At 42.3% G+C, this 14,984-nt stretch overlaps 1 protein-coding gene across 9 annotated transcripts in view; it reads left to right on the forward strand.

Moving 5' to 3' along the window:
* The window catches only part of AKAP13 (A-kinase anchoring protein 13), a 212,980-nt gene that overhangs the window by 10,809 nt on the left and 187,187 nt on the right, over nt 1-14,984 (forward strand). For 6 of the 9 annotated variants that reach the window (XM_065688843.1, XM_065688844.1, XM_065688842.1 and 3 more), the window contains one exon: nt 9,234-9,288. The exons of 1 other annotated variant lie outside the window; for it this stretch is intronic. The gene's annotated coding sequence lies outside the window, so the exon portion shown is untranslated. Of the gene's footprint in view, nt 1-5,485; nt 5,770-5,888; nt 5,986-9,009; nt 9,130-9,233; nt 9,289-14,984 lie in introns of those variants that run through there. 2 more of the 9 variants (XM_065688846.1, XM_065688845.1) reach the window with 2 other exon arrangements.

Below are 14,984 nucleotides of genomic sequence, written 5' to 3' on the forward strand. Positions count from 1 at the left end.
TGATGATATGCTAAGACTCATTCTAAACTTCTATCTACCCTTCCAAATGTCCTTGGGCTCTCTGAGAGCTTTGTAAACTTCTTGCGTATCAAATTGCATGCTTGTGGGTTTTTTTATGTGAACACCAGATGCATTTACAGTCAGCGTTTTAAATGCAAAGGTGCTTCTATGAAAATGCTTGTAAGGACCAAGTCATACTTCGCACTAAAACCCCAAAGTAGGGCAAGTCAGTGGTCTCGGCAGGGTTAATGTTTAAAAGTAGTGCTGGTGAATGTTGTCCAGCTATTAACATTCCAGCTATCTGGAAACTGGTGTAGTCTTTATTTTCCTGTGAAGTAAGGAAGATTTCATGGTCATGTTCCCTGCCTTTCCTCTTGGTGTGGGAGAGTGATAGAGATGATGATCTTCTGGAGGCTTGTCCTTTGGTACATCAGCTTGCCGCCTTTTCCATGGATATTTGGTGTCTTACATTCCTTTAGGAACTAATTTGAAATTGTTAACTTCTTAATAATGTCTCCAAAGAAGTTGAGATCAGCCTTTATCTGCAGCTATTACTGTTCTGTGCTGGATTTCCATCTACTCTCCAAATATGTATTCCTTTCAAGAAGTAAGGCAGAACTTGAGGACTTTATTTCTTTCAAGTCTGTTCTCTCTGCCATGAAATAAACCCTATTTGCACATTGATGAATAGTGGCTAGCAAGCCTGTCTGGTTCTGCAATGGGATCCATAAATAGCATTAGTGTCTGGTTTACTTTGGGAAGGAAGGTGTCCCGTTGTGGTGGAGGGGAGCCTCGCACTCCTCGAAGTGAAGTTGCCCTGTCTGGGCAATGTTCACCAGCACCACGCTTCAAAAGAAACATGAGCCAGAGTGTGTAGCTTAAATATTTGAAGTACAGAGCCCCTTTAAAAGCTCAAACAAACACTGATTTTAATAGAGATGGGTAATACCTATTTTTCTCTATGCCTCTGTTGTGGGCTCAGGAAAGACTTTGTGGATCATAGAGCTGGTGTGAAAAATGCTTTCCCCATTGCCCTTCCACTCTTGCTGCAGGGAGCGCCTCGGGACAGACAGAATGCATCATCATATGTGGTCTGTATATAATGCTCCAGTGTATTTGGGTAGATGGGACAGTGCTTGAAGTAGCTGTTCTGGTTGCCAGACTGGACCTGGCAGCTAATTCCCAAACCTGTTGAGTCTCAGGATTGAGGTTTGGATGAATGCCTTTGAAATGCACTGTCCCAACCATCTCTAAGGGTATTTTCTGAGCCAGGAGTGCCAAGCTTGGTCTTTGAGGTTTGATTTGTGGCACAGTTGCTAAGGGAGAAACTGTCTTCTGTACTAGGTTAAAAACTAGCTCATTCTGGAAAGTGGAAAGAGAAGCTTCCAAGTGGTTTATGGACCACGCAGTTAGCATCACTGTTGCCCCAGAAGCAAGTATATATGCACTCATCTTGCAAAATGGCAATGGCAGATAAGCAGCATGAGGCTGTTCTGAGAGCCAGTGAGGCTTGGGATGCTGGCCTATTTGGATGACAGTGGGCAAAATGAAACTAAGGAAACATTTCAGAACTCGAATTGAAAAAAAATTGTGTTTTTTGCCCCCTGCATGAAGGCAGTGGTGAAACACTCTCCCCACTGTGCCGTATTTTCCTTCTTTAAGCTGCTTGTGGTATGGTTCTTACTGAATATTGTGAAATGTAAATAACGCCAAGGTAGTGAACTCGGCATTCCCAGCTCCTTGGCAGTGTTTGTGAATGGAAACATCTGTTGTGAGTCCCCTCTGGTTTTCTCTTCCCTCACGCAGCTGCCCACTTGAAACATGGCTCTGTGCGGGGCCATGCGTGCTGCCAGGTCCTGGAAACCCTCTCCTTAACTTTCGCATGCGTACACTGCACAAAATGGAGGAGAATATAAAATGTGCAATTAGCTTCTTTTGCTTTCATGAGTATTTTAGTGCAAGTCATTCTTGTGCTCGTCTGGCTGCAAGGCCCAGTGCAGGGTAGATCTGATCTCACGCTCTTGACAGCGTCCGGATCTTCTCCTGGTCTATGCATCTTGCTTGGATTTCCCTCTCAAATCACAGCCCCTTGCTTTGCAAATAGCTATTCCCTGTGTCTCTTATTCCGATTACACATATTGGCTCTGGCAGGGTGCAAGCTTCACTTCAGAAGCTGTGTTGGTTTGCAGGCTTGGGGATGGGTGGGAAGACTTGAACTGCTTTTACGTGAAACTGCCTTAAAGAGGAGTTGGAGCAAAGGGAATGGCACAAAACTTCAGCAGCAAGTGCAGAGAGTAGGGTAGGAAAACACCCTGGTAATTCACTGTGTTTTTTCTTGAGCTTGAGTGGGAGAACTCTGTAGCTTTTTACTGAGTGGGCATTAAAAAAGAAAAGGAAACCCCAAATAAAAAAAAGGCAAACCAAACCCCCAAAAGCGAAGAAACCATGCAGAAAATGTAGGAAGTGCGTAACCAGTGTTTCGTGATTATGAAAGATAGTAACCTGGGCTTCAGAGCTTTAGGTCAGTTAAAGGAGGCTGACTTGGGTGGGTGTTGTGTACCTGCACCACTGACAACTTGTAAACTTTAGATAATGCTTTAGGATCATTTTAATTTAAACTAGAGAAATTGTCGTGTCAGTTTTAGAAATTGAAATGTTATCTTTACAAAGGGATTTCTTTTTACTTTCCAACTTGCAGTTTTAATCAGAAATTGGGTAAAATGGGGAGAGGGAACAGAATGCTCTAGTTTATAAAGGTAGAAATGTCAGCGGTTTTCCTTTCCCCCTCTTTTCTCACCCTTTGTGTATGGTGAAAGAAATACCCGCTTCTTAAACAGCTCAGAAACCTTTCTAGCACATAGTATTGGCTTAAAGTGAGGCTTCATGGCCGGGTTTGATGAGCAAGGGGTATATTAGGTGAAACAATACAACAGGCTGTGATGCGTTTCTGAAAACACTTATGCACGTTTTTAAAGTTTTAAGCAGTATTTCTTTTGCTGTCAATATGTGAAATATGATTTCTCTAAGGGAAACCTGAACCGTGCTAGCCAGGGAAGAGTTCTGCATGCAGTATATCCAGTTCTGATAAAAAGGGGTTTATTCTTAACATAAATCACATACCAGGAGTTAACTAAGATTAAAATTACAGTGAAGACAGGCTAATAAGGGTTTTACTCTGCTTAGGAATTTGACTTAAAGGCTGCATTGGAACCTGAAGTTGAATTTGAGCTGCCAATTCAGTTGAAATGTAAAATGCCCCCTGTCCTGCCTGGAGTCAGCTAATGCAGGATTCTAACTGAATTACTCTTTTTTTATTCTCCTTTTCATTGGGTAGATTTATAAAGACTTATTCTGATGATTTTGTTTTCCTCTCTGAGTCATTCCAAAAGCTAATACAAAGCATCACTGCATAATAGAGTGGGGGATGTCTGTGCTCCTGCTATCTCTCTAGTGTCTCTTCAGGATTTCCAGCCCTGCAAATAATTGTTCAAGGCAAAGGTACATTAATGTTATTTGATGTACACGAAGTCTACAAATAGCTGTTGTATTTTGCCATAATTACATTTGCAGTGATGCAGGTGTTTAGTCTTACCCGTAGTCAGGAAAACCAATGCTTCGAGTAGATAGATCCGTAAGAACATACGGATGAGGAGGTGGGGTGTAGGTTTGAAGGGAAGTGCAGCAGCTGAGTTTAAGGGTTGCAAAAGGGGATTTCAGGACGTGTTGCTGCTGGCACTGCTGATGGCTTGGCTTTGGCTGATGGCTTGGCATTGTAACAGCTTTGGTGTATGCTTCTCACCCCTGAACCTGTCATCAGCTCATGTGACGCAAAACCCCTTCTCTTGGTAGTGTTGTGAATGGAGGAGCTACGTGTTCACCCTTGAGCAGCTGGTTAGGTGACACCCTGTGTCTCCCAGACAGCGAGAGTGTTAAAACACTTCATTAATACTTGAGCGCTCTCAATGAGATGTCTGAAGGAAATGAAATGCTGTCATTAAAGTAATGCTGTCAGAAATGCCTGAAACTGGCTATGTTGGGACACTGACTCATCCTACCCTTGCGCTGGGAGCATGGCTGGGTGCAGTGGGAGGGTATCCTGTTTTTCGCTCAACTTTATGACCTTGTATCACCAGCCCATGAGTTTACTTGGGAACAGACTGATGCAGGAGAGAGGATGATATGCAAACAGGAATGTTTGTGGGTGATGCTCATAGCTGAAATGATCTTGGACTAGTTATTTTGAGAGAGGAAATCTTGGCTCATGTTCACTGAACTGGATGACCAAGAGCAGACTGTAATGTGGGAGAAAAGGGGATGGAGAGAAAGGAAGGAGGTGGTGAGAGGTACCAAAGATGTGGAGCACCACTCATATTCTCTCTTCCAAGTCCTCTGTTTTTCTTCCCTCTAGAGATGGCATTTTCCAAATGGGCTCTGAGGTTTGGAAGAGGATTGATGTGTGTGCAAGGATGTAGTATGCAGAAAACTCGTGTGCTGTATGCAAACTTAGCATGGAAGTTTATAACAGAAAGGTGCATGGTGATGTCTTCAGTTGAGTTTGGCTCTGAAGCTTTAGGGATATAGCAAAATACCTGTGTACTAGACCATGTGGGCTGGTACAAAAAACACAGAATATTGTCCCAATCTTGTTTAATATTGTTCTTGAGCTCTTCTCTCAACTTTGGATGTTCTTGAAGAATTAGTTTAAAAAGCAGTGCTTGAGATATTTAGACAGAAATGGTGCTGCCTTTCTAGAAAGGAGTCATAGGATCACAGAATGGTTTGGGTTAGAAGGGATCTTAAAGCTTATCTAGTTTTAACCCCCTGCCATGGGCAAGGAAACCTTCCTCTAGAGCAGGTTGCTCTAAGCCCTGTACAACCTGGCCTTGGACACTGCCAGGGATGGGGCAGCCACAGCTTCTCTGGGCACCCTGTACCAGCGCCTCAGCACCCTCACAGGGAAGAATTCCTGATCTCCAAGTATTCCAAGTGTCCAGTTAATCCAGCAGAATTGTGAACCAGTGCATGGTACCGTGCCAGTGTGTGTTTACAACTGTAATTGTGAATGACTTGCTCTGTGAGACAGGGCTTCAATACTGCCTTTTTGTTATAAATACAGCATTTTCTGTGCTATTGTTTAAAGACTCCTCTGAGAAGTCTGATTTAATAGTGGAGCTGAGTGAATAATTTAGAAACTTTTGACCAAGCACTGTTTAAATTCTTAAATGAGCTCACCATAACCTTTTTATGCACCCCTCCTGCATGTGTCATACAAATATTAGAGTAATTGAGTTTTACTAGTGCAAATGTTTCTGTGAAACAAAGTTTTAGAGCTTGATGTATGACTGTTTATGGAAAAGGGAATGTTAAAATCTCACACACCAGTGTCTATGCCAGAAACTTGTGCTTGCTTACTTAGGATGAGGGTGGGGGACAGGACCCTCAGCTTCCTTTGAGCAGTCCTAACAAACTAAGCTCATTTGGCAGATGGACTCCTATGCGGTTTAAAAGCTGCACACACATTTGAAAGCATTTCAGCTGTATCTCTTTTCCAGGCCATTCTACACACAGTAGCACTACTTTAAAATATTAGCCTTTTTCAGATAAGTGCTGTTTCTGACTGTTTTTTTTTCTTCTCCCTCCTTTATGTGAGATGAAGCAGCACATCCAAAATGCATCTGCCTAACATCACTGATTAGCTTAACACAGGGATCCTGACCAGTGAAAAGTCATCTTCCTTTAACTTGAAGTCCAGTTCAGCCTCACAGATGGGTAATTTGTGTGGATTTAATGTGACTACTCACATGTATTAATACTTTCAGACTTGCTGGTGAAAGCCCATTAGTGGTAACTGATGGTCTTTGCAGGGCTTTTATTTGCCTTTTAACCAGGGTGTCTAGAGAACCTGCATTCATTCATCTGGCTTCTGAAGAGAAACGGAAGACCTAAAAATCCAAAGCCAGCTCAAGAGGCAGGCTTGCGAATTAGGTAAGCAGCTGGTGATGCAGTATTCCCAGTGGAGATTTGTTGCTTAATTGGTTACAAGAATTATTAGAGGCTGCTTATTCTGTTTGCACACAACCTCCTCCTGTGCATGCTCTGGCAGCTCTCTAACCTTTCTGGCATCACCAAGCATGTGCTGCAGCTGCCCTTGGAGGATGAGATGGAAAACCCATACTCTTTCATTGTGTCATGAGTTTGTGAAGTCTGAATTGCATCTGTGGGGTTTCCTCTCTGTTCAGAACAAGCAGGCTGTGTCTTGGCGTCCCATTACAACATTCCATCCCTTGCAGTTCAAGGCCAGGTCGAACAGAGTCTTGGGTGACATGGTTTAGTGTGACATGGTTTAGTGTGTGGTGTCCTTACTCATGGCAGGGGAGTTAGAACTAGACGATCATAAGGTCCTTTCCAATGCTGTTCTGTGATTCCCAATGAAGGAAACACTCTTTGCGCTTCGATAAACTTGTCCTTATTCATAGTGCTAAGCTGGAAATCAACATGTACAATTGCTTTTGTGCATTGTAGATTTATCACAGCACGTTGGCTCTTCAGATGTTGTGTTACAAAGCCTCTGTCAAAATAGGTGAGCAGTATTACCCTTATTTACTGTGTGGGCAGTCTGAGACTTGGCAGCTTCTGAAATACCCACTAAATCTGAGTGTTTGAGTAAGCTGCTGTAGTTTACAATTGCAGCTGGTGATTGCGACAGGCAAGATCTCTACTGAAGCACAAAAAGTGGACAGAGTGCCAGCAGGGCTTTGCCTCAAGTGATGTGTCTGAAGAGATGCAAGCTGGTGGCGGAATAGAAAGTGACTGCTGTCTCCTGGTTCTCTAATTCTGTGCTTCATCACTAAGAAGAAATTACACGAACACTGCACAGACTGTACAGCTTGTGCTAAAGAGCTGTATAGTCAATAATAGCAAAGGAGAAACTGGGTCAAAATAAGTTCTGGGTTTTGTTGCAGCTGTTTGCTTTTTGGTTGTATACTGCAAAGTATTCAACCAAAATTGGTTATATACTTTGGTATTCTGCAAAGCAAGAGAAAAACCTGGCAGCCTTTGGCAGCCTTCTACTTATTCACTTAAGTATTTTTGATAGTTCACCATCCACCTGGCAACCTGTGTACCATCTCTGCTGGGTCTTTATGCCATTCTAGGCTTGGCTGTTCCCTCTTTCCCTATCTGATTCAAACTGGTGTCTGTCCAGAAATGCATCTTTGAAGTCTTCCTGTCCCATTTAGCAGTGTCAGAGGGGTAGACAATTAACAACTTTGTGTATTTGGACTGGATGGAGTCATGATGAAGTATAATTGAATCGTTCTCCTTCTTTTAATGCTGAATACTGCTTTCTGCTGTGGGTGTTTCAATTCTTGTGTATTTTAGTGGTTCGTTTGGAGAACAGACTGGGAGAGGGCAAGCAAGAGGCAGGGTTTATGCTGGAAACCATCCTTGTTAGCCCTAATATTTGGTAAAGCTTTGCTGTGTTGGCTCAACCTTTTTGACTTGAGAAATGTGCATTTGTTTGTCTTTCCATCTAGTTACATTGTAAAACTATTTTAACTATACCAGATTGTTTGAACATTAATAGAGGGAATGTTTTTCAGTCTCAATAGAGTTTCCAGGCAGCTTTTCATTTGCCAAGCCCTATACTGGGCTCTCCGTGGTGGGGTTTTGCTTGGTTAGCTCTAAGAATCTGCAAAGCAACTGTTCAAAATTGCTGACACATGTTAAGTAATGTGGAAATGGCCATCCTACTCTACTGATGTCTGAGTGCTCATGTTGGCAATAAGAACAGGATCTGACCCTGAAAATTAAGTGAATTGTCTTGATCTGGAGGGCATTTCTAGGCGGCGTCTTCCCTCTGACTCTGGCAAGTTTATCCTTTTGGTCTTGGGTGGTGTTCTAAAATAATTAATTAATTTGCTTAGTCTCTTAAATATTCCATCCCATTCTTCCCCATTCATGTATTTTTGAGTTATCCAACCATGTGTACATATCTGATGCAAATTTAGGAGTAAAATCTCAATTCTGTAGTTGAAAATCAGGTGAGGTAATGCCCAGTTCTAACAATGATGCTGTTGGTATAATTCTTACTAATAAGAAATTCATCGTCTTTCACCTCCTTCCTTCAACTGTCCACTTTTCAGCTTTGGAGCAGCTGTAATCAGCCTCTATGACTTCCCTTCCTCCTCTCATGAATAAATGCAGCTACCTTATCTTCTCTATCGGAAAGTCTTCCCTGGTTTTAACAGCCTCTCGAGGAGCATATAAAAGGGGCTTTCACTGCCTAACAGGAAGCAAAATGAATAGAGGAACTTTTGATAATGGCCTGTCTGTCTGAGCGGAGGATCAGCCCGACTAAATTGTACCAGATTAGTGAATGATAGTGCTTCAGCCGGGGCCAGAATTGTAAGTTTTTAATCTTGGAACAAGCAATGACTTCTTCCTCTTAAACAGTGGTCAGCTCCCTCTTTGATTTGGAGGCTTGCAGGCATCCATATTCATTCAGATAGTTTGGGTGAGGTTTCTTCCCCGGTCTGCATTCATGCGTGTTATCGAGCCCTGAGTGCTTTTATTTGGTAGCAGTGTTTTTGGATTTTTTTTCTTTGGTAAGATCTATTGTGGCCACATGCTTCTTCTGCCAGTAACTTGCACTGAGCTTTGGATGCTTTTATGCCTAGAACGAAGTCTTATATGTCCCAGCTTTCCTAATTTCAGTCCATGTTGTGCTGCCTTGCAGTCTTTTGCAATTAGCCCTCGGGTGATCAGGATATTGTTTTCATAAGCAACACTTTTGTCTCCTGCCACCTTCAGCCTCACTGGGGTGGGTGATGACTCCTCTCTTCCCACCCCACAGCTTGGTCCGGACTTACTGATAATCCAGCTCAATGGGAGGGACAAATGACTGAAAATCTAAATGGGGCAGCTTAGCTAATTGCCTTGGGCCTGGCTTGTCTGCTGGAAAAGGGTGGTTTTATTGCAGTCCTATGTGATTGACATTGGAGGGATTGCACTGGCATAATACTGGCAACAGCAGCGGAAAATCTGCCCTATTGTTTCTGATGTGTTTGCTGCCTGAGGAGCACCTTTTTGTTACAAATAACTGTCTGAAATGCAACTGATGGAGCGAATGTACTTCTTTTTCCTTTAAATCACTGACTCTTCAAGTTCCCAGGAAAACAGAGTAAGAGTATTATCCTACTTACTAAAATTTGCCTTTCTCTGTGTTTTTTCAGGCCTTTTTTCTTGGATTTTAGTACTGGAAAACTCTCTAATGACAACTTTGCTTAGGTAAGTGAAGCAAGATATTTTTGGTGGGTTTTTTTTAGAATCACTTCCCCTATTTTAACTTCTTCTGCATGTTGTGTTGTAACTGAGCTACCAGCTGTACTGCGTGTGCTGTGGTTCAAGCTAGGAAGACATAGTAAACAGAAGTAGGGATAATGCCTGTAGTGGGACATAAGGACCTCGTTTATTAATTTAATCAAATGAAGTGGATGTGGTGCATGGTAATGAAATACAACTTTCATCTGCATATAACTGAATAATCTCACCAATTTATAACATTATTTTCAAGAGATCATTTGCATTTTAATTCTGTTTCTTCTGGAGATTAAACTTGTTAATACCGCTTAGTGTTAGTTCATTCAGAAAATGAAACCTTAATACTTCCAGGTCTATACATACAGTTGCTTTTCCTCCACCCCATTATCTTCCTTCTTTCCCTTAACAATTCTAGGCAGGAGTTTCTGACATAGAGGGCAAACCATAAGAAACTTGAGAGTTAAAACTCTCAAATCTATAAATATTTTTTTAGCATAAAAGATGGGAGAACCTGAACAAACTTAACACCCCCTTCCATCTTCTGAATCCCATCTATACCTCCAAAATACTACATTTAAGCTCATCAGTGATGAACAGGATTTGTGTTGGTTGCAAGCACATGTTGCCTACTTCTAAATACCTTTACAAACCCAGTTCCTGTGCTGCTTATGTAACAAAGGGGTGTTCTTGTGAGCCCAAGTTCAGCCCAGTGGTGGCTTGAGTTGATGGATGGAAGACTGACCTGTGCTTCTGTATTACCTTTCTCTGTGATGGAAAGAAGATATGATTGACCTCTGATGCAAGGCAACAAGTTCATTGGCCAGATATGCAGCTAATTTGAATAGATTATTTGGAGTTGCTTGTAATCCTGGATGAGGCCAAATGGCAACTGCAGTATTCACGTGGGAATATAGTATCCTAGCATCTATGCTGACAAAGATGAAAGTGCTGCTGTTCTTTGTAAACTGTCTCTGAAAGGGTTTTCTTTTCTCTCTTTGTGTTTTCTGCTGCTGGGTCCATAGCGGTACCCACCCTCTCTCCCTTTTGATCTCCTTCCAGTGGATGGTCAGCGTGGAAGCTTCTGGTCTCTGTCCCTTGAGATGATGGACTTCTGTGAAATAAAACTGGTCCAGGCTTAAATGAGAAGTTGTTTCCAGTCTGTTTCTCTCTGGTGTTTGTCCCTCTTGAGGGAGGACTTCAGGATAGTGAGTGAACAGGTCTTAATCTGTAAAACCTCATTTTGGCAAAATGGGTAACTCCAGAGAGGCTCTTGGGTTCTCTTCAATTATCCTTTCAGGTAGCTGATCGGAGTTTATCTGTCTGCCATTCCTTTGCCAAGATACTGAACTCAAGTATCTTGTGTAGAGTGGCTTTTGGCTTTTCCGGAAACACATGAACTGGCTGGTGGCCTCCAAGCTGTGAGTGCTGCACCTAAGGTGAACTTCCTAGTCCTGATAGATCGTCTGGTGGTTTGCTGAACTGTGATCAGGAGCAGACTGTAGTACAGACCTGAAGCAGGATGTACAGACATCCTGTGGTACATGTCCAGCGTGTTGCTCCTGAGGCATGCTTGCTTGTTCCAGGTCATGGTGTACTTGCAGTTCCTTTGTGTAGCTTAAGGAGTGACTAATTAGCAGCCTGAGGCTGTGTTTATTGATGCTGCTGCCTGTCCAGAAAGCAGAGAGGACTCTGCAAACCGAAGAAGTGTTTAGGCAGCAGTTTTAAATCTGTTTTAACTTTGTCTGTTAGACACATCTACGAATATATGCAGAGCTAGCTAATAAATAACCCAGGGAATGGTGGTTAAGAGGAAAGGACATAATTAATTCTGCCGTGTTCTCTGCTTTAAAGTTGGATCCAGAGCAGTAGTGCGTTATGCTGGAAAGGTAAACACTGCCATTATTCAAGAATGAAGCATGTATGAGGCTAACTCTGGTTTCCTCCTTTTGATTTAATACTTCTTGTGGTTTCAGTATTTTAGATGGTCTTTGTTTGGTCCAGTAGCAGCCTGATGACCCCCTGCACTTTCCGAAGGGTCATTAACGCCTTTATTAGAGCTGAGTTTTGTACTGATGCCGCTTTGCTGATGCAGAGCGTGTGCTGTTCGAGAAGGCTCTCACTGTGTTTGCTGTGTTTAGGGGTGCTTGGCTGCAATTCCTGTGATATAGTTTGGAGGGGAGGGTATTTCTATTGCATCAGGTGATCCCTTTTAACTCCCCACTTTGCAGTGTTGACCCGGGTCAGACACACGTGCCACATAAAAATAATGCCTTTTTGTGGAGATGCTGTTAAAAAGACAGTATGACTTTCTGTTAACTTGCATCTATTTCTTTTTACTCCTGTACCTGGGTGCAGAGAAAAGGTCTGGCTGGCAAATGCATGGTCCTTCAAACGGTTTTCCCATTTTTATCTTTTTAGTAGGGAGAAGGATACAGGGGGAATCCTTGATTTGCATCTTACAACATTTAAAGCTGGTGTGTGAATGATATCTTTGCTAGAAGATATAGGTGTCATGGTAAAAAGTTACCTAAAGCAAGGTAGTTAACTTCTTGGCTGATGAATACTAATAATGGAAACAAATGCTAAAGAGATTGCAGTTTGAAGCTCCCCCCTTATTACTTATAACACAGCCTTACCCTCTTCCTTCGCACTTCTCATCCGAGCAAATTTCTTGATGTGTGGTTAAACAGACACAGAAAAAACAGCAGAGACTTTGTATACCTATTCCTGTCTTGACCTTGCTCCAAACAACGAGCCTGAATATGAGATCACTTCAGTTTGCATAAATGAAGATGTTTGTATCCCAGAACTGGTTGTTGTTGTGCAAGCCCTCAACGCCTCTTCCTGTGGACTTTTCTTACAAGTTCTGCAGCTCTTGCTCTTCCAGCTGAAGTCTTGGGCAAAGCACACACATGGAGACACTCATGGAATAGCTGATGCAGCTCAGCAGCCGCCCCCTAAAATAAGTGGTGGAAGGATGCCTGTTGCTCGTCTTCCAAAGACAATATTACTAAGAGAATCTCCTCAGCATGTCCTTGGCTCTGTGTCTCCCAAGCAAACTATAGCACTGAATACTTTAGCTGCTCCCAGCTCAGTTGAGAAGTCCCTGGTTAAGAGCAATGTGCTCAGCTACTTCTGTGCTTTTGAGGGTCTGCTGCTTCTCATTGCAGAAAGCTTGCAGATTTCCCAGGAATTTGAGGAGGGAATCCTTCCTTGGCATGGATTCAAAAGAAGGTGCGTGTTGTCAACTAGCACAAGCTCTTCCTTTGAAGTATAAAATAGTATGTATATTTAGGGGGAGGGACCCAACAGAAAAATATTAGCCCTTGGTGGGTGGCAGGAAGAACATTGATTGGAGGGGCTATTGTTGTGTGGTTAATGTGCTGTTTATCTTGCAGCCAGTCATCTTTCCATTTTGCTGAGGCAGATGGAGCGATTCCCAGTTCCATAAGCATAACCCTGGGAGAGATTAGGTGGGTTTAGGTTTCGCCACTTGGATGATGTTAGCCTGAGACAGTGATGCATCCCTGTGTATGGAAATGGTCTTGGCCCAGATCTTGTCTAGTGACGTAAAGCTTGAGAAAAGACCAAGAGGTCAACTTCAGCTTCTTAAAGAATGCAGTATATGTTCATTCTGTGGCATGTGTGGATTGCTGCCTTTTTTTATTCCAAAAAGGGTAAAAATGTAGTTACAAGCTCATGTGGTTTTTTGAATGCTCTAATTAGAGTTACAGTTAGGTCTAAAGTAGAGCCTACTTTACACCTACATAAATACTTATATTGGTGATGCTGAAGCACTAATGATAAAGAATCCTAGTGTAGCTTTTTCAAAGTTAAAAGCAAAGACCATTTTCCCCAGTCTCTGCCTTATATCACCCTTCCTCCACTTTACCTGTCTCCCTACTATTAAGCTAAGCAACGTCCTCAGTGTGCAGACACAAGGACTTATTTTGGCATTGGTAGTAGTCTTAAGTAATTACTCCGCAGCTACACAAGTGAGCTCTTCTGCTCATGTCAGTTAAAGGTCTGACATTTTTGATGGGGTCTAGAAAACTGAAGCTCTGAAACAAGCTAAAATGAACAGAAGCTCGTTTCCTTTTTGCTCACATGGGCACTTATTCACTTCCCCATCTGCTTTGACTTTGAAGATTGCTGAGGTTCTTTCTCTGTCTGACCCACTTGGCATAAGCTAGAGATTATCTTTCTTCAACAGCCAAGTTTATAGGGCTTCAGCTTATTCATAAATAATCCTTGGAGTTTTTTGAGTGCTGCCTTTCTCCTTCTTTCCCTTTCAAAATTGTCTTGCTGTCATTTATTTGTGTGCAAATTGAGGAAATGTTTTTTCAGTCCTTAGAGGGGAGATTTGGTGCAGTAACTAGGTAAGAGGGCATGTAAAATGTGCTGGGGAGATTTCAATCAGTATCTGTGATTTTAAGTAATTTGTGCAATTTCTGTTTGTGGTCCTAGCACAAAAGGACATCAACTGCAGAGGAGAGCTTTGCTCTGCTAGCCCTTGTACAAGCACAGTCCCAGAGTGCAAAACCAGTATAAGACAAACTATAGGGCCTGGATACACAGAAACATCTTTATAGGAACATTGGTGGGCATGTGACAGACTCCAGTTTTGGTGGGCTTGGAGGTTCTGCAGTCCAGTTGTTCCTGACTTGAGCATTTGGGCCTTGTGATCTGCATGTGCTCCTTCTGGCCTCTTGGTAGCAAGAGATCTTTGTGGAAAGATAAGCTGTAATTTTGTTCTGCGTTGAACATGTGTGACTGAGTATTTCCTATTAGATGTACTAGGAGTATAAACAAACTGCTTTGTTTAGTGTAGGCTCTTTATCCCAATAGAATTGGAGACATCTTACAAAGCAGTGACTGTAAACATAAACCTAATATTTGTCATTATTTAAATAAACATAAATCAGATACAAATAACACAGAAGCTTCCAGCTGAGTGACCTAAAAGACAGACCTACTTGGATGTAGGTTGTGTACTTTTTGTCCATTTCCCTATCAAATTTAAGGCATGGCACATTGCACTAACTCCTTTCTAAATCTGTGTCAATGATAGAATGGATTTATATGGCACTGGACAAAGGTTTTGTCTTTCAAGTTACAGAATGCACATAGGAGGCATATAGGATGAGTAGATATTAAGGAGGGCAGGTATTTTGTAGGTCTTCTGGTGCAGCATCTTTGCCCACCCTAGTTAGCTTGATGGAGGACTCCAAATCAAAGCCTTTACACTGGAAAGTACTGGGTAGCATGTTGTAAAGTGTCTTGTAGTGTTGGAGCAGATGAGTAATGCTAAAAACATAAGGCTAGAGAGAGGTTTCTGTGCCAGGCTGTTAAATTTCACTGCTGTGTTAATGAGAAAGGAAGAAGCACCTTAGGCTTTTATGAAGCTTTCCAACTCTGTTGAAGCTTTCTCGCATTAGATGCAACAACAAAACAAGCCCTTGCCTGGGTGCCTGCAGCCTTCTGCTTCCAAACCAATTCTATTTTTATGAGTTGGTGTTAACTTCTTGTACAATAAAGTTTAGAAGTTGGAAAAGGCAGATGAGCATGAGGAGGGATGGGGAAGCTAATAGTGTTCTTGGTGGTGAAGTGACTTCTGGCTCTCCAATTTGGTTTACCGAGTGGCAGTTTATTTTTCATATATA

Source organism: Lathamus discolor, chromosome 8 (genome assembly GCF_037157495.1).
Source record: "Lathamus discolor isolate bLatDis1 chromosome 8, bLatDis1.hap1, whole genome shotgun sequence".
NCBI lineage: Eukaryota > Metazoa > Chordata > Aves > Psittaciformes > Psittacidae > Lathamus > Lathamus discolor.